Raw genomic sequence first — 19718 nt, forward strand, 5'->3', positions numbered from 1 at the left:
GTCAGAGACAGTGCGATTGGCACAGGACAGAGCGGAGTTTAGGGCTGTTGTACATAGGGTCACTATGAGTCGCAAGCGACTCGACGGCACATAACAACAATTTCCAAAATACTAGAAAACTATGAAGTTCAAGTTAAAATATAACGGGATTAAAATTCTCATTACATTATTCATTATTATATGACCCTAAGCAAAGTGTTTTAATAATATTCCCAGGAAGCAATTTCCTCATCAGCTCAGTTAAAAGGAAGTAAAATATATAACCCAGGAATGAGTCGTGTACATTATTATAAGTTTAGCAAGTTCCTAAGACATAGCACATAGTAAACAAAAAATAGCTCCCTGTTCATCTCCCTTTCCTCAATTTAAAGAATAAGCTTTCCAAATTCCAAACCCCAAAAACCTTTTCCAACACCATTCCTTCCAGTTGTTTCACTAGGGTCTCTTTCTCTTCAAATCCAACAATTTTGACCTACTCTCTTCCAAAAAATGTATCAGATCTAAAGGAGGCCACATATTAAAAACATATGTTGTTGTTGTTGTTGTTGTTGATGATTGCCTTCGAACCAAGCACGACTCATAGTAACCCTATAAATAAAAGCCCCTCTGCAACTGTTGACATTTCTCAACCCCGGAAGCATGTTATTTAGGAAGTGGTTGCCACTCTTGCTTCCAAACCTGTCATAGTATGTTGTTGTTATTTGCCATCGAGTTGCCTGTGATGTATAGTGACCCTATGTACAGCAGCTCTGAACCTTTCCCTGTACTGAACCAGTCTCACTAAATATAACACACCAACCTCCATTGCCCCAGTCACTGCATCAATATATCTCATCCGGGGTCTCCCTCTCCTACACTGTCAATCCACCCTTCCAAGCATGATGTCCTTCTTCAAGGCCATGTGCCCCAAGTAAGTGAGGAGGAGTTTCAAATCCTAGCCTCCAAAAATGAGACTTGGTTTCACCTTCTCCAAGTTTTCTTGACAGTCCCTGGTATATTCAAGACTCTTCTCTAGAACCACAACTCAAAGGCATCTATTCTTTCTCTGCCATCCCTAGTCATTGTCCAACTCTCTGAAGCATAACTAGTAATTGAGAAGACCGTGGCCTGGATTAGGCACACCTTTGTATCTAGACTGAAATCACTGCTCTTCAGCACTCTGGAGAGGTCTATGACAACAGATTTTCCCAGTGCAATTTGTCTATTGATTTCCTGACTGCTGGGGTGAAGTGTTGATTGTGGATCTGAGCATGCTGAAATTGCTAACAACCTCAATTTCTTCTCCATCTATTATGATGCTGCCAATTGGCCCAGTGGTGAGTATCTTTGTCTTCTTGATGTTGAGCTTCAATCCATATTGAAGTCTACAGTCGTCGACCTTTTGCAGCAAGTGCTTCAGGTCCTCTTCAGTTTCAGCAAGCAAAGTTGTGTTATCTGCTCATCATAGGTTGTTGATAAGTCTTTCTCCAATCTTGATACCACACTCCTCCTCATTAAGCCCTGCTTCTCTAATCTATTTTGCATACAGATTGAAAAGGTATGGGAACAGGATGCATCCCTAATACACTCAATTCCATCTTTTGAACCATGCAGTGTTCAATGCTCTGCTCTGAGAACTGCTTCTTGGTCTAAGTACAGGTTTCATATAAGCATGATCAAGGGTTCTGAGATTCCAATTTTCCTCAAGGTTAGTCACAATTTATTGTGTTCCATCCACACAGTCAAACACCTTTGCATAGTCAATAAAGCAAAATAAAAATGGATCCTGAGAGAGTATTACGGATACTCATGAACTGTATTCAACATTAATTAAATAAAATATCAAGAGCATTATAGATAAGAAAAGCAAAAGGTCATTAAAATCATGGCTAAGGTATAAAAAAATATAGTTGTCAGAAGATACTCTGAAATATGCTTGTATTCATAGACTAGCTAAAGTGAACAGAACAAATGATGACGTAGAAGAGCTGAAGAGATTATTTCAAAGGGCAGCTCAAGAAAAATGTATTTTAATGAAATGTGCTAAGACTGGAATCAGAAAATCACAAGGGAAGAAAACAGCATTTCTCAGAATGAAAGACCTGACCTCCACTACTGAGGGATTTCATGAGCAAGCTACTGAATCAAGCAAGATGACTAAGAATGACCAAGAAAAGATGCAAAAATATACAGTCACTGTACAAACAAGGATTATTTCATGTTCAACAATTTCAGAAGAAAGCCCATGATCAAGAATCAACGATACTGACAGAAGAATTCTAAACTGCACTTAAGGCATTAACCAAAAATAAAGTTCCAGGAATTAATTTAAAAAAATGGATTGAGATGTTTCAACAATTGATCTAACACTGGCAGTGATCATTCATCTAAACAAAGGCTTTTGGAAGACAGCTACCTAAACAACAGACTTGAAGACATCCACACTGGCTGGTGTCCATTCCAAAGAAAAGTGCTCCAGGGGAAGGTATACATTAGTGAGCAGGATCATTAATATCATTTACAAGCAAAGTTTGCTGAAGGCAATTAAAAAATTATTACAGCAGGACATCAACAGGAAATTGACAAAACAAAATCAAGTTAGATTTGGAAGAGGACTTAGAACAAGAAATATTAGATGAAATGCTGATAGCAGATGAATCTTGGTTTAAAGTAGAAAAATGTTTACTTGTGTTTTATTGTCTATGAAGAGCAATCAGAGTATGTGGATTATACCAAATTATGCATAATATTGTCAAGAATGGGAATTCTAAAACACTGATTTGTGCTCATGTAACACCTGTAAACACATAAACCAAAAAGCAGTCATTCAAAGCAAATAAGGGGTGATATTGTTTGTTGTTAGGTGCTGTCAAGTCCAGTACAACTCACAGTAACTCTATGAATAACAGATCTGAACCCTGTCCTACCCTGTGTCATCCCCATCATCTCTGACATACTTGGGCCCATCACTACAGTTTCTATGTCAATCCATCTCATTGAAGGTCTACCCCTTTATTGTTGACTATCACCTGTCCAAGCAAAACGGCCCTTTCCAACAACAATCTCTCCTAGCAACATGTCCAAAGTATGTGAGCTAAAGCCTTGCCATCCTTGCTTTCAAGCAGCATTCTGGCTGTACTCTCTCCAAGATGTATCTGTTTGTTCTTTTGACAGTCAATGGGATATTTAGTAATCTTCTCCAATATCACAACTCAAAGGCATCAATTTTCTGTCATCCTGATTCATTGTCCAGGTCTCAAGAGAGGATATAGTGTGGCTTGAAATTTTAAAAAGTATCTATCAGGATTATATGCTTTTACTATACTTAGTCAATTTACATGCCTAGCAAAAAATCTTAGACAATGGACAGCACTAAAAAAGAACAAAGCATCAACAATGGATCAAGAATCTCAACCTGCAATATATAATGATACAACCTAGCTGTTCAAGGTGAAGATGACTTGAACCACTTAAAAAAAAACAAACTACAGTTCAAATCAGCATGTTGGTTCATTTCAGCTCTTTCACTGCTAGACTGAGGGGCAGGGACTGCCTCAGTTTCTCTGCTTCTCTTTGTCTGTGATGACCAGGGTATAGAGGAACCTGTTGCATCAAACCTTAAACTTCACATTATCCTATGTTGCTTGACCTTAATAGATTTGGCATCCTTTCATCTGGCTGTGAGCAGAAAGTCTTTGATTTCCTTTATGTGAGGCATAGATTCAGGAGGCTGTAGGCACGTGTCAGAACAGCAGGCAACCAAAAGTCTTGAACCACTTCTTGATGAAGGTCTAAGGCCACAGCCTTTGGTATGGATTGTAATTCAACATAGAAAAAAAAATCCCTCAAGTTTACATTAATAAGCAACATTATAATTAACAGAGAAGAGTTAGGGATTTCAAGGATTTCATTTTAATTGGATCCACAATCCACACTCATGAAGTGGTAGTCAAGAAATCAAATGGCTGAAGTGCACTGACAAAACCACTATAAAAGGCTTTAAAATATTTTTTTAAAACAACAACAACAAAAATATATTCTTTTGAGGACTATGATGTGCCTGACTTAAGCCACGGAATTTACAACCCCTCATATGCATTGGCAGCATCATTATGGATGGTGAAGAGATTGAGATTGGTAAGTTTTAGTTTGCTTGGTTCCACAATCAACACTCAGTACTAGTAGCCAGGAAATCAAGAGACAATTGCATTGGGAAAGTCTGCTGTCCGGGACCTCTCCAGAGTACTGAAGAGCAAGGACATCAGGCTGGAGACTAAGGTGCACCTGATCCAAGCCAAAGTCTTTGCAATTGTCTACTATTTGTCAGACAGCTGGACAATGACTAGGGATGACAGAAAGAGCCTCTGAGATGTGGTGCTGGAAAAGAGTGTTGAATATGGACTGCCAGGAGAACAAACAGATTCATCATAGAGAGGGTGAAACCATGCTTCTCCTTTGAGATAAGGATTCTGAAGCTTCGTCTGACATACTTTGGACATGTTGTAAGGAGGGACCAGTCCTTAGAGAGGAAATCATGTTTGGGAGGGTGGAGGGACAGCGCAGGAGAGGAAGACCCTTGATGAGATGGATCAATTCAGTGATTGGGATAATAGGAGTAGGTGTGCCAGAGACAGTGAAGTTGGCATAGGATAGAGCAGGGTTTAGGACTCTCGTACATTGGGTTGCTATGAGTCACAAGCAACTCAGTGACATAAAAACAACAACATGTGCATGTAAAAGATGGATAATCAATAACAAATTTAGCAAATAGTACTTGGTACCTAAAAACAAGACTACACCTACTATCAAATTACAGGTGACCAACTACTGTCTGGATTGTAGAATACAAATATTTCAACAAACTGCTTAGGAATAAACGGTTTATGTTTTATGAAACATCACAAAGGAATTTAACAGATTTTCCCTTTAATGCTACTAAAAATATTATACACAAAAGAAAAATATTTTACCATTTACGCTGAAACTTTTTTGAGAAAATATGTTCTCATACAGCTATTGTTCCTTCTCTCTATATCAAGAAACTTATAAAAAGTACAGAAATAGTTACTTTCTTTTCCTGAAGACAAAAACAGCTTAAACCTAAAAAATAACTTATTTCTTTTTTTAGAGTACTATAAATAATTTCTGCTCATGTTTATTAACTTGAGGAACATAACTATATAAATGTTCAATAAAATTGCCTAAATTTTCATTTAAAAGCACCAATATTACCATATATTTTTAAAAAGCATATAGCTTTCATTAAGTAATATTAATTCCTTCTGAATAATATCTTTTAAGTATTACTTTTCTAAAAGTTCATAAAAATATATAGTAAATTATTCTGCTTGTAGGATTATGTATTGAAGTCTGAAGGGTCAGGTTTTCATGAAAGTTTCACTCAATCTGGGTTTTGTCTTATCAGAAAGTCAGGAAATACCGAATAAGTGGCTAAATTGTGCACAATTATATTTGGAGTCTACTTCCTGAAAACTCTGAAAAGATCTTCCTGTAAAACCTAGCCTCAAGTTCAGGTTCCCTCACCATCAAATTCCACAAAATAATGGTTCCAACTGTGCACAGGAGAAAAAGAAAACATTCTAACAGCCAGGCATGCAAGCCTGCCATAGTCAAATTACAACAATTTCTAGGTTACAGAGACTGGTGTATCCTAAAATAATCAAACATATAATGGAGTTTTATGACTTCATCCTTTTTATTTCTTCAGCATCTGTGCCAAACTAAGTTAAAGACAGTGCAAATAAAAAGACAATTGATATAATATAATTAATGTAATGATTATAACCTTATTTTAAGTGATTTGTGTAATATAAAATATAAAGATAACTATTATATGTGGTCAAATAGTAAACTTAAGGAGTTTCAAATATTCCACATTAAAATGCTTGCTGACATTTATAGAGCATTTTTAGTATAAAAATCCCAAAGTATTATCCAACAAAACTATCGCAAATATTACTTCAAATTTTTTTTTCCCTACTAAAATCATGAAGGGACATTTTTTAAAAAACTGGTTTGTTTTTAATCATAATTCCAGCCAACGCCATGATATTATTTCATGCTGTAAGACAGTCGAATTTTACAGCTTATAAGTATTTGTAACAGCTTTAATAGTTTCTCCCAGATACTAAAATCTACTTAAAATACCATCATAACAATATTAAACAAATGTCAAACTCCCTAAATGTCTTCACCTTTTACTTCCTGTTAATAAAATGAAACATCAGTGTTCAAAAGGCAGACTCCTAGCAACTTCAGGCTGGAAATAAAACACATTTTTAAATAATATTTAATACAATATTTATTTCTGTGCAGTACAGAAATTACTTTTCCTATCGAACAGACTGAATTTTAGAGTTCCTACAGCAGACAGTAAATATATAAATTTGATTGTTGAATTTTGTATTTTGAAAAAATAAATTTCTAAGTAAAGCGTAACTCAAAGTCTTCTCAAGAAAAGCACAACTAGGCCTAATTTTAAATATAAATACATGCCAATAAAAAAATATTTTGTTTTCAACAAATAAAATATAAAATATTGACATAGCTCTTAAAATTAAAAATAAAGTCTGGCATTCATTAGAAAACATATGCATCATTTTCCTAAGAATATTTAGCTCATTTATTTAGGCTATTATTCAAGAGCTAAGCCTATGACTCGCTATAATAAAACTGGCAAGCATCATTAATTTTCTAGAAGCAATACTATTATCACAACTGACTTGTAACATACTGTAGATAGTTAAATGCTGAAAGAGCAACACATTGGTTCACAGCTACCTGTCATCAACTCCAATGAGATACTAAATCCACTGGATTAGATTTTCCCTTCCCTTTTTACTTCCATACTCTGAGCCATCAGTGACTTGAAAGAGGATTCTAAAAAGTTGGCAAAGAGTATAAAAGGCAATAGGATTCTATTCATTCGATGTAGGTTTTTCCCTCTTGCTGTCCATAGTATGTTTAATAATTTTCATCATCATAATTCAGAGGCATCAATTTCTTTTGCTCTCCTAAATAACTTTAATTTTCATATGAATATGAAGGAACTATACAAAAAGACCATGACTTGGTTGAGGAGTATTTGGTCTCCTTAATGACATCCTCGCTCCTAAGCACTTTAAAGAGATACTTGGTAGCAGATCCACCCAATGCAGCCTATCTGCTTTCTTCACTGTAGCTGGGTGTTGCCTGTGGATTCAAGTAAAATTATATTACTGATTACTTCAATCTTTTCTCCATTTATCAGGAGATAATGTTTTCTGGACAGGAGAAAACATTATCTCCTGATAAATGGAGAAAGGACTGAAGTCCTCAATGATTTTGAGGATGTGTCTCACATACTTTGGCCATGTTGCCTGGAAGGACCAGTCCTTGGAGAAGGTCAGCATGACTGGAAGAGCGGAGGAGCAATGCAGGAGACGAAGACCCTAGATGAGATGGACTGACACAGTAATTGGGGTAATAAGGGTATGTATGTCAGAGACAGTGAGACTGGCCCAGGATAGTGCAGGGGTCAGAGCTATTGTGAATAGGGTCACTACGAGTTGTGGTCGACTCAACAGTACATAACATTTTTCATTGGTCCACTTGTGAGAACTACTTTCTTTATATAATGATGGTTATAGTCTTTCATTTTCTTCAAGAATTGTGTTAACAAATGGGGAAGGAAAGGAGAAGTGGAGAAATAGGGGCAGATGATGAGAAAGGTGCAAAATCACTAGGACAGCAGAGGTTAATGGGCAGGGGAGTGAAGGAATAGGAAAGATTCAATGGGGACTTGAAAATGCAGATGATTAAAAAAAGGCAGAAGCTAATAGCATAGATCAATAGTAATTCATTATATAAAATATAAAGTACATGAATGTATAAAAGATAATGTATATGAATGTATGCATACATACATATATAAACACAATGTGTATGTATGCAATCCAATAAAAATATTTTTTTTAAAGTGCATCAAGTCTTCAGTATTAGAAAGTAGGATTATCACTTACATATCACAGGTCGTCTTCCTTCAATCCTGACGTCAAATTCTTCTTCATATTATCTGGCCTCCTAAATTATTTGCAAAATAATCCAAGTATGAAGAAAGGCTACAACCCTGAAGTAATCATCCTGATTTTAAACTATGCAGTATCTGTTCAAACAACTGCTGCCTGGTCTATGTAGAGGTTCCACATGGTCTACCATGCTTCTCTGTGTGATTCATAATGTTTATGATCCATACAATCAAATGCCTTTGAGAAACAATAAAGAATAAACATCTTCCTGGTATTTTCTGCTTTCAGTAAAGATTTACCTGACATTAGCAATTATATCCCTCTTTCTATGGTCTCTTCTGAATCCAATTTGAAGTTGTTAGTTTCTTGTCAAAGTACTGGCTAATCCAGATCCTCCAGCAAGATTTTTTTTAACATGGTATTGCTCAATAATTGCTGAATTCTGTAGGATCACCATTTTTCTTTTAAAAATGGACCCAAATGCAGATCTCTTTTAGTAGATCTCCCAGGTACCTATCTTCCAAATCTCTGGGTATAGATGAGGGAGCATGTCCAGGGCCACATCTGTTTGCTAAACTACCTGAACTGGTAATCAACCAATTCCTGGAGTCTTCCCCCCCCACACCCCAATACCTGTAGTACAATCTGTACTCTTCCTTTAGTATTATTGGCTCCTGAACGTATCGTGATGACTGAATTGTTATGACTGTGATTTCTTTCATTTGATGCTTTTTAAATCATTCAGTGTTTTGCTTACAAAATCCTTTAGCACTGTAACATGAAGCCTCAATTTTGCTAGTTCTTTCAGCTTGAGTGAGAAATGCTGAGTGTGTCCTTCACTTCAGGTTCTCTAACTCCAGGTCTTTGCACATTTCATAATACTTTGTCTTCTCAAATCACCCTTTAATGTCTTCTGTTCAATTCTCTTATGTCATCAGGTCTTCCTTTCACTTTAGTGTTTCTACGTTTAAGAACAAATCTAAGAGTCCCTTCTGACATCCATTTAGGTCCTTCCTTTCTTTCCTATATTTTTAATGACTTTCTGCTTTCTTCACATGAAATGTCCTTGATGTCACACCACAACCCATCTGGCTTTTGGTTATTAATATTCAGTGTATACAATCTATTCTTGAGATGGTCTCAAATTTGATGGAATATACTTAAGGCTGGATTTGGGTTCTTGAGGACTCATTCTCTTCAGCTTCAATTTGAATTTGCATCTGAGCAATTGAGGTCAGCTAAACAATCAATCTCAGCTTTCTTCTACCTGGTGATAACAGCCTTTTGATTCCTGTTTCTCATCAGGCAAAGTCCATATTCATAGTTACATTTCTTTTTCCCAAAGGTAGCACCAATAAACAAATAAATTACTGTACTAATTTTATCTTGTGATCTCTAAACTCATTCTTTATGTCTAGGCGCTGTTCTTCAACTATCAAACAATCTTTGTTTCTCACTCCTGCATTTTAATCACAAGTTGTTATTATTAAGGCATCTTAATTGCATGTTCAATTAATGTAAATTGCAGAAGTTAGTGGAAATCCTCAATTTCTCTATCGTTGGCTTTGGGGTTGGTATCTAATTTGAATTATAGGCTTATTACTAAGTCCGCCTTGTATGCATATGGATATTCTTCCATCACCAGCAGCACTATGCTCCAGGACAAATCTTCAAAAACTTTTTTACAATGTATGTGACACAGAAAATTTCAAAGGGCAGTTCGGGATGACAAAGCAAGATATTATAATGAAATTTGCAAAGAGGTGGAGTCGGAAAATCAAAAGGGCCGAACTTGCTCAGTGTTTCTTCAGCTGAAAAAGTTGAAAAACAAATTCAAGCCACTTAATTCAAGCAATATTTAAGGATGCTTTGGACTGAGTGTTGAATGATCCAGGAAAAATTAAAAGAAGATGGAAGGAGTACACAGAGTCACTGTACCAGAATGAACTGGCTGGCACAGAAGAATTTCATAAAATAAAGTACGAGCAAAAGCCGGTGGTGATGAAGGAGGAAGTTCAACCTACTCTGAAGGAATTGGCAAAAAACAAGGCTCCAGGACTTTGCAGCATACCAACTGACTGATTTCAACAAACAGACATTACCCTGGATGTACTCACTACGTTATGCCAAGAAATCTAGAGGACCTGGCCAACTGACTGGAAGAGATCACTATTTGGTCCCATTCCACAAAAGGGTGACCAGACAGAGTGCAGAAATTATTGAACAGTATCATTAATATCAAACATAAGCAAGATACTGTTGAAAATTATCCAAAAGTGATTGGAGCAACACGTCAAGAGAGAATTGTGGGTGTGCAGGCTGGATTTAGAAGAGGTTGTGGTACTAGGGATATTATAGCTAATGTTAGATCTTGGCAGAAAGCAGAAAATACCAGAGGATTGTGTATCTGTGCCTCATTGACTATGCAAAGGTTTTTGACTGTGTGGATCACAAGCTATGGCTGACTCTGAGAAGAATGGGAATCCCAGGATATTTGATTGTGCTAACGTGAAACCTATACTTGGGCCAAGAGGCAGTCATCAGAACAGGGCAAGGATACACTGCATGGTTCAAAATTGGGAAGGGTGTATGCCAGAGATGGGTCCTATCTCCATACCTTCTATATGTGGAACAGATTATCCGGGATGCTATATGAGGAGGAATGTGGCATCAGGATTGGTGGATGATTCATCAACAACCTACGTTATGCAGATGAGACAACCTTGCTTGCCGAAACTGAAGAGAACCTGAAGTGCTTGCTGCAGAAGGTCAAGGCTGCAGCCTTCAATACAGATTGAAGCTCAACAGCAAGGAAATATTCTCACCACTGAGCCAAGTGGCAGGATCAGTATGGCTGATGAAGAGATTGAGATTGTTAATAGTTTTAGTTTACTTGGCTCCACAGTTAACACCCTTGGTACCAGCAGCCAGGAAATCAAGAGATGAATTGCGTTGGGAAAGTCAGCTGTCAGGGATCTCTCCAAAGTACTGAGAGCAACAACGTTAGGCTGGAGACTAAGGTGTGCCTGATCCAGGCTATAATCTTTGCAACTACGTGCTATGCATCAGAGAGTTGGACAATGAATAGGGATGACAGAAAGAGAATTGATGCCTTTGAGCTGTGATGATGGAGGTGAGTGTTGAATATACCATGGACTGATAGGACAACAAACAGGTTCTTCCTGGAGAAGGTAAAACTGGGTTGCTCCTTGGAGGCAAGGACTCTGAAGCTTCATCTGACAAACTTTGGGCATGTTGCAAGGAGGGACCAGTCCTTGGAGAGTAATATCATGTTTGGGAGAGTGAAGCGACAGCACAAGAGAGAAAGACCCTCGCTGAGATGGATCGATTCAGTGATTGGGGTAATGGGAGTAGATGCGTCAGAGACAGTGAGACTGACAAAGAATAGAACAGGTTTAGGGCTCTTGTACATAGAGTTGCAACTCAACAGCACATAAAAACAATAACAACTATGTGATACAATTCCTCTTTAAACTGTCATTCCTGGCATACTATGTCATATGATTATCTGGTTTTAAATTGTCAATTCCAGTCCATTTCAGGTCACTAATGCCTAGCATAGCTATCTCTTCATGCATTCTATTTCATATTTTTAACAGTTTCCAATTTTCTTAGGTCATATTTTTGCATGTAATTGACTTATTTCACTAAGTATAATGTCCTACAGGTTCATTATGTTCCAAGAAACTTCAGGAATTCATTTTTCTTTAATGATGATGAATAGCATAGAAAAGAATTACACACACACACATCCAAACTAATACATAGTTGGCATAGGCTATCAGGGAACTTTAGCATGGGAGAAAGTGCTTTCTAACTTCCACCGCTGTCAGTTGTATTGTAGCACTATGTGGAAAAATAGGAACTCTTATACAATGTTGGCGGGACTGTAAAATAGTACAACTATGAAAGTCAGTATGATGTTTCCTCAAAAAGCTGAAAACAGAAATTCCATATGACTCAGCTTTTCTGTTTGGAAAAGAAAATTAGAAATGAGGCACAAATGGAGATCTGTACACCAATGTTTATTGATGCAGCATTATTTACCATCACCAAGTACATTTGGGAAACAGTTCAAATGTCCAACCACAATCGAGTGGATTGAGAAATTATGGTACATTCACATTTTGGAATACTATGCAGCACACAGGAGCAATGATTCTGAAAATCCCTACCTACCTTGGGAAGGACTGGAGTACATTATGCTGAACTAACTCAGTACATTAGTGAACTAACTCAGTCCTGTAAGGTCAAATACCGTATAAGACCATTATTTTAGAAATATAAAAATAGCTAGTAAAATGTATGGGGATCCACTGGGGGGGAGAGGAGAGAGGTGAGGATGGGCAAGGGGTAATCAGATTGCTATGAGTCACAAGAGACTCGATACTACATAACAACAACAAAAACAACATTGTAATTCAGAGAATGAGGATGAAAAGCAAGAGACATGCCTTTTCACTTTGGATATTTTGACGTATATCAATCTTCAACAACTAATACTTTAATAAAATATTTTAAAAGAAGATAAAGGAATACAGTGATTAAAAACCACAAAATCCTGTCATTAATTTTTCAGATTTTAATTCAAATCAATGTAATTCAATTAACCTAGAAAAATTCCTTGAGATATTTCTCCCCACCAGTGTGTCTATATGAAATTGGAGGTAAAGATGAATGAAAGATAATTGTGCAAACTATCCTGGTGGCCTCCTATAAGAAACTATGCAAAATCCCAAAGGCTTTGGGTTCAAATCCACCAGTGACACCGTGGGAGAAAGATGGGTAATCTCCTGTGTGGTGTACTACCTCTGAGACCCACTATTAGGTCAGCTATAGATCGGTTCCAACTTGACCGTACATAACAATAACACTGGGTTCTTCTCTAGAACACTCTAAAGAAACAGGTAGTAGTCATCTGCTAAATTTCATCATCACAACAAAGAGGGATCTATAAGGAAGGATACCTTTTCTCATCATCTAACTCTGAACTGGTACTTGGAAATTCTGAATATATTATAGTCTAAGAAGAATTAACTTTGAAAGATTAGCAAATAAATAGCTTCCAGTGAAACATAATTAGCACTATGTTTTAGAGGAAGATGTGCTAAAGGAATCAGATTTGGTTTCTTTTACCCCAAAACAATTAGAAGTTGTTGAAACAGTATGGTGGCTAGACATTTCTTCAAAGTTTTAAGATTTGGTTGAAGAATGCTCCTATCTTTGAAATCTATAGTTGTAGAATATCATCAAAATATTCTCAATAATGAGAGCACTACATAAATAAAGCAAATCTTACATCAACTACACATACACACAACTAAATGCAGATATATACACACACATAGAACATTTTTTAGGCCATGTTATTGTAACCATGACAGCAGGCTCATAGGATTCAAAGAAAGTGTGGTTTGAAGCTCCATGGCAGTTAAGGTCAAGATCTTCAAGATCCCCAGAGCTCACAGAAGGGTTATACTGAGTTCAACAGGATCTCTTAAGTTTGATGGTTAGTGTTCCCACCCAACCACAATGCTTTATGACAGACAGTAACTACTTCTCCATTCCCTGTTTGCATCTCACATGAGCACATTAATCAGCATCCAGCCTCAAGTATTCCACTTGATCAATTTACTCTACATGCCTTTCCTCTAACTTACTGCCTCTTTACCTCTGAGACTTTCTATGATGTACCTCTAGGTGACATCTGACATATAAATTCAACATTTTTTTGGGAAATCAACTGTAAAAGTTTTATGAATTTATATAGCTTGACATATCTCTCTGATGTCATGAAGTAAGCACTAGACAATATAAAACATTTAAAATTTCAAAGCCAAAAACAGTTTTGAGAATTCAACAGGCTAAAATACTTTTTTTATTACTATTATTTTTTGTGTATACCATCAAATTAGATCTGACCGGTACAGGAGGAGTTTGCCCCTCATTCTCCAGCAGAGCATCTGGTGCATTCGAACCACATACCTCTGGGATTGCAGTGGATAAAATATTCTCATTAACTACCTAAGCATCAGTAATAACCAAAGTATCCACAATACTAAGCAACATAAAACACATACTACATTTTCTAATATATTTGAAAACTTTTCACTTTAATTTGCCCTCTCTTTTTTTCATAAAATAATTTTATGTTCCCCTTACATCAACTTTAAATTAAAAATGGCATATCAATGCATGAAAAATATTAGGCCATAATTTGGATAGCTTGAAATATTGTTTCACAAACAAATCCAAACCATAAATTTATAAAGTTTTGTATCTTCCTACTTATTAGATGAAGATCATCATTATATAAATATTTATGAACTAAATACAGATGCATGATGTTAATCATTCAAATCTCCAATAACAATACAATCACCTCTACAATGAATTTTAATTAGATAATAGATTCCCAGGGTGGGGAGAAATATAAAATAAAATCCCAGACTGTTGACTTCAAGACTGGACAGAGTTTAAGTATCATCAATCTATAAAGGAATTTATTTTATCAAAATAATTAACTATAATACTCTTTAAAAAAAAACATTTTATAAGTTAAGAGACAAATTCTACTTGCTTTTAACTTTATTATATAACTAAATAGGAGCTCTGGTAGCATTTGCCTTATGTGTACGGCTAATTCAAAGGTCAGCAACTGGAACCCACCAGCAGTTTCAAAGTAGAAAGGCTGGCAATCTCCTCCAGTAAAGATTTATAGCCTCAGAAATCCAATAGAGGGCACCTGTAAATTGACATCAACTGTAAAGCAAGCAGTAAGGGGTAAAAGTACAAACATTCTACAATGGGAAAATCTGCTGCCAAAGACTTCTTTAAAGTAATACAAAACAAAGATACCACTTTAAAGAGTGAGGTGCACCTGACTGAAGCCATACTTTTTTCAATAATTGTGTATTCATGTGAAAGTTGGACAATGAATAGGGAAGATGAAAAGAGAATTAATGCCCGTGAATTGTGGTACTGGCAAAGAATATTTAATAACTATAGACTAATTAAAGAATAAAGAAATCTCATCTGGAGAAAGTGAATTCAGAAACATCTTTCAAATGAGGATGGGAAGAGTATGTTATGAGATGAGCCAGTGTCTGAGAAAAGACAACATGCTGGGTAAAGTAGAGCCAATTTTAAAAAGTAAGATTCCCAGTAAGACAGACTGTCCCAGTGCTCTCAACAATGGGCTAAAACATAAGTGGAGATTGTGAAGATGGTACAGAAGCAGAGTTTCAGTCTGTTACACATGAAAGCCACTATGAGACTGAGCTGATACCCAACAACACAAAACTCAAAACAATAAACAAAAAATTGTAATGATTACAATCCCATACCAGATGAAAGAAATACCAGTTTAGATGATTTCAATTCTGACAGCACTTCTCACTTCATGTAATATAGTTTTCTCACTGCCTTTGTTAACCTCAAGTCTATGCAACTGTATTCTATTAGGAATAAATGTACTTGAACCATAAATGAAATGGAACCAAAGGGCTGAAATAGAGAAACTTTCAACTGAGTACCACAATAAAAGCAAATACTTCTCATGTTGTACTAGCCAGTCAGCTACAACTTACTATCAGACATATGAATAAGTTGGAAATGATCAAGACGAGAAGTAAATACTAATTTACTTAAATTTCACATGAAAGATCCACACCATGGCCATTAAGTTACTCCCAACTGTTGACAACCATTTGTTTCTGAGACTGCAAATCTCTATGGGAGGAGACTGCTCATCTTTCTTCCACAGTGACTGGCAGACTTGAAGCACTGAGTTTTTGGTTATCAGTTCAACATGTGCCACCATGACTCCTTTAAATTCCAATGGAGGTAATTTATTTAAAAAAAAATAAAGTAAGAAAAACCACTTAATATTAATATGTTCAACTCAAAAAGAAATATTAATCATTTCTGTATCTAGAAGTAAGCTCTGTGAGCAGATGACAAAAATCCAACACTCAACAGGCTAAGACTAGAAGAAAAATTTCCCAAAATGTAAGGGCATTTATGAAATACCAAAAGTTAACATTAGAATCAGTGGAAAAGACTGAGAGTTTCCCCCTTAAGATCAGTAAACGACAAAGATCCCTGTTTGCAACATACTAGAAGTACTAGTGTCTCTCTCTCTCTTCCTCTCTCTCTCTCTCTCTCCATCAAGAACTAGACTCATTGCTGAGTCTTGCTCCAGCAAGTTTTCAGAGGCTGTAAATCACACAGGAAGAGAATTCTCATATTCCTCCTGTGTACTAACTGATGGTTCCAAACCACCCACCTCTAGCTTCCTATCCACTAGGCCACCAGAGCTCCTTAGAAGAATTATACAAGATAAGAAGAAAAGTCAGAGCAGTAAGCAACAAATCCTAACTTAAATATACATGTACAGAAGCACTTTGATTAAGAGTCTTTGACTTGCTCTTCCACCGGAGGCCTACACGCCGCCGTTGCTGCCGCCGCCATGTCTCTAGTGATCCCAGAGAAGTTCCAGCACATTTTGCGAGTACTCAACACTAACATCGATGGGCAGCGGAAAATAGCCTTTGCCATCACTGCCATTAAGGGTGTAGGGCGAAGATATGCTCAAGTGGTGTTGAGGAAAGCAGACATTGACCTCACCAAGAGGGCAGGAGAGCTTACTCAAGAGGAGGTGGAGCGTGTGATCGCCATTATGCAGAATCCACGCCAATACAAGATTCCAGACTGGTTCTTGAACAGACAAAAAGATGTGAAGGATGGGAAATACAGTCAGGTTTTGGCCAATGGTCTGGACAACAAGCTCCGTGAAGACCAGGAGCGACTGAGGAAGATCCGTGCCCACAGAGGGCTACGCCACTTTTGGGGCCTTCGAGTTCGAGGCCAGCACACCAAGACCACCGGCCGTCGGGGCCGTACTGTGGGTGTGTCCAAGAAGAAATAAGTCTGTAGGCTTCATCTGTTAATAAATAGTTTATACATCTTCAATAAAAAAAAAAGAGTCTTTGACTTTTACCAATTCATTAAATATTGATGAGTTCTACTTACCAAGTACTGCTCAAGATGCATATGTAAATCAGATACCAAAACTGTCCTCAGGGTGCTTATAATTTAGCAGAGAACATGACAAAGAAGTACTGGAGATATCACGCAAAATACAGATATGGTAGTGTGGTACTTCAGAGAAAGGAAAAATTACGTCCAGCCAGGAAAATCAAAACATACATCAGAAAGGAGGTAATAATTAAAATGGATCTCATTTCAGGAATAAATGATGTTGTTATGTATCATCAGGTCAGAATCGACTCACAGCTGACCATTCAGCAGGTTTTCTGAGGCAGTAAACTGCCCAGGGGGAACTGCCTATCTTTCTCCCAAGGAGCAACTGGTGTTTTGAACCATCCATTTTGGGGTTGGCAGCACAACTCCCTATGCACTAGGTTATCAGAGAGGTTAGGGTTAAGCATCTAGGCCACCAGAGGGTTAGAGTAAAAACATCTGAGGTTATTGGTAGAAATGAATAGGGTTTAGACAAAAGTAGGAACAGCACACCTTTAATAATATTCATTTGCTTTTAACTCATTCTCAATGATGTGGTATTCTCTGCCTTTTCAGCTCTCTAGGAGGTAAGCTAATATTTTCTTTCCTTTTTCATTTTGGCAGTTACCATGATTAAGGCGATGATCATTAGCTAACACCATGGTAGCATAAGAAAAGGGAGATATTTTCATATGGCTTCATTATAATTTATCACACATTTGATTATTTGGGCCTTACTAATAAAATATGCTCATGAGTATTGTATAAAATATCATAAAACCTAGCATTAAAATTTGACTGTCCTTTCTAGATTTTTATTTTCTATTTAGGTGAAAAATTAATGCAATGCACTGAAATTTAAAAAAAAAATTAAAAGAGTACCAACTCTAACTGCCAAAATAACTTTGACAAAGTCCATGCAAAGCAAAGGTAAACACAGCTCTCCAGACAGCAGAACCAGTATTTTTAAAACACAAGATAAACAGCACTTTAAGATAGCTGTCAGCGTTATGAGATCAGGAGCTAAAAGGTCATGGGCTTGGAATTCCTGAATCTGTAGTCAAGACTTTGAATACTAACTAACTCCAATTAATATTTTCTGTTTTACCAAGTGCAATTGTCTCTTCAATATCTTAAGTCCAAGTAGTGAAAAAGAACACATAACTTAAACAAATGTACACACTTTGGTTTGATTTTCTCCTTTGAATTTGAATATAAAATGGAAAGAAAAAAAATAGCACATGGACACACCAAATGCACTGCATACTTCTATTATTCTTGCAAAATACAAAGCTGGTATGAAAATTTAATAAACAAGTTTGCAAACAAAGATTAAAAAATAAATACTTCATGTCAGTATATCTGCATTTCAGGAAGTTGTTGTATATGATCAAGAACCAATAGTACTAAAAGAAGAAGACTTATAATAGCTGAAGATCAAAGACTACAGTCTTCAAAATGGGTTACATCACAACATCAAGAAGACAAAAATCTTCACGACTAGATCAAGATGTCACATCATGATGAATGGAGAAAAGACTGAAGTTGTCAATTATTTCATTTTACTTGGATCCACAATGAACACTTTTAGTTACAGCAGTAAAGAAATCAAAAATATGCTGCATTAGTAAATCTGCGATCAAGACCTCTTCAAAGACCTAAAGAGCAAGGATTCCAGTTTGAAGACTAAGGTGCACCTGATTCATGTCATGATCTTTTCAATTGCTTTCCATGCATCTAAAACAATGAATAAAAGATGAAAACTAAGAAGAATCAATGCCTTTAAATCATGGTGCTGGTGAAGTGTCTTGAATATCCCACGTACTGCCAAAAGAACAAATAAATCTGTCTTGGAGGACGTGCATACAGAGTGCCCCTTACAGGCAAGGGTGGACTTCATGTGATCAGGAAGGTACAGTACAGTCCTTAGAAAATACAACATGTTAAGAAAAGTAGAGAATCATGAAAAGAGAGGAAGACTATTAACAAAAATGGACTGACACAGTGACTGTAACAAAGGGCTGAAGCAAGTCAGAGACCTTGAGGATGGTGCAAGACAGGGCACGGTTCAGATGTGGTGGTCATAGGGCTGGTCATAGTTGACTGCTCACAGGCCCATAGGCCACTGGCCATAGGCCACCGCAAACAGGCGACCGCTCATAGTTGACCTAACAGTACCTAACTACAATTGTCCTTCTTGCTATCTAAACAATAACTGCAATGTATCTAATTCTCTTCAAGTTTGTTATTGTTGTAGTTGTTGTTATGTGCTGTCGAGGCGCTTGCGACTCATAGTGACCCTATGTACAACAGCCCTAAACTCTGTCCTGTGCCAATTGCACTGTCTCTGACACTCCCATGCCGATTACCCCAGTCACTGAATCAATCCACTTCATAGGGGGCTTTCCCCTCCACCCTCCAAAGCATGATGTCCTTCTCCAAGGTCCAGTCTCTCCTTACAACATGTCCAAAGTTATATTAGACGGAGCCTCAGAATCCTTGTCTCCAAGAAGCCACCTGGTTTAACCCTTTCAAGGATGAATATGTTTGTTTTCGTAGCACTCCATGGTACCCTCAATACTCTTCTCCAGCACCACAGCTCAAAGGCATCAATTCTCCTTCTACCCACCTTGGTCACTGTCCAACTCTCTGATGCATAACAAGTGA

General features: G+C 37.0%; 1 protein-coding gene and 1 pseudogene across 2 annotated transcripts in view; both read right to left on the reverse strand.

Moving 5' to 3' along the window:
* Window positions 1-19718, reverse strand: part of TMEM135 (transmembrane protein 135) — a 259256-nt gene that overhangs the window by 125204 nt on the left and 114334 nt on the right. The gene's annotated exons all lie outside the window — the stretch shown is intronic.
* On the reverse strand, window positions 3490-3697 carry LOC102877183 (annotated as a pseudogene).

The sequence above is a fragment of the Elephantulus edwardii genome, unplaced genomic scaffold, assembly GCF_000299155.1.
Source record: "Elephantulus edwardii isolate Elephantulus edwardi_28Jun2011 unplaced genomic scaffold, EleEdw1.0 scaffold00163, whole genome shotgun sequence".
In the NCBI taxonomy this organism is placed as follows: Eukaryota; Metazoa; Chordata; class Mammalia; order Macroscelidea; family Macroscelididae; genus Elephantulus; species Elephantulus edwardii.